The sequence below is a fragment of the Arachis stenosperma genome, chromosome 3 (assembly GCF_014773155.1).
Source record: "Arachis stenosperma cultivar V10309 chromosome 3, arast.V10309.gnm1.PFL2, whole genome shotgun sequence".
Lineage (NCBI taxonomy): Eukaryota > Viridiplantae > Streptophyta > Magnoliopsida > Fabales > Fabaceae > Arachis > Arachis stenosperma.
Window position 1 is genome coordinate 69,922,135 of NC_080379.1, and position 914 is coordinate 69,923,048.

The window sequence follows — 914 nt, forward strand, 5'->3', positions numbered from 1 at the left end:
CATGTTTCTTCCACCATTATTAAAGCCTTGTTGAGGCTTTTGTTGATCCTTCCATGAGAAATTTGGATGATTTCTCCATGAGGGATTATAGGTGTTTTCATAGGGTTCACCCATGTAATTCACCTCTGCCATTGCATGGTTCTCAAGATCATAAGCTTCTTCTTCAGAAGATGCTTCTTTAGTACTGTTGGATGCATTTTGCAATCCATTCAGACTCTGAGATATCATATTGACTTGTTTGGTCAATATTTTGTTCTGGGCCAGTATGGCATTCAGAGTATCAATTTCAAGAACTCCCTTCTTCTGAGGCGTCCCATTACTCACAGGATTCCTCTCAGAGGTGTACATGAATTGGTTATTTGCAACCATGTCAATGAGTTCTTGAGCTTCTGCAGGCGTTTTCTTTAGGTGAATGGATCCACCTGCTGAATGGTCCAGTGACATCTTAGAGAACTCAGATAGACCATCATAGAATATATCCAAAATGGTCCACTCTAAAAGCATGCCAGAAGGACACTTTTTGGTCAAATACTTGTATCTTTCCCAAGCTTCATAGAGGGATTCACCATCTTTTTGCCTGAAGGTCTGAACATCCACTCTTAGCTTGCTCAGCTTTTGAGGAGAAAAGAACTTGGCCAAGAAGGCCGTGACCAGCTTATCCCAAGAGTCCAGGCTATCTTTAGGTTGTGAGTCCAATCATATTCTGACTCTGTCTCTTACAGCAAAAGGGAAAAGCATGAGCCTGTAGACTTCAGGATCTACTCCATTAGTCTTAACAGTATCACAGATCTGCAAGAACTCAGTTAAAAATTGATACGGATCTTCTGATGGAAGTCCATGAAACTTGCAGTTTTGTTGCATTAGAGCAACTAGTTGAGGCTTCAGCTCGAAATTGTTTGCTCCAATGGCAGAGA

At 41.2% G+C, this 914-nt stretch overlaps 1 non-coding gene across 1 annotated transcript; it reads left to right on the top strand.

Annotated features, from left to right (window-relative positions):
• The first annotated feature begins 502 nt into the window (after nucleotides 1-502).
• On the top strand, nucleotides 503-606 carry LOC130970905 (small nucleolar RNA R71). The gene has a single exon (XR_009082151.1). It is a non-coding gene; the product is annotated as a small nucleolar RNA R71 (small nucleolar RNA).
• The last annotated feature ends 308 nt before the right edge of the window (nucleotides 607-914 follow it).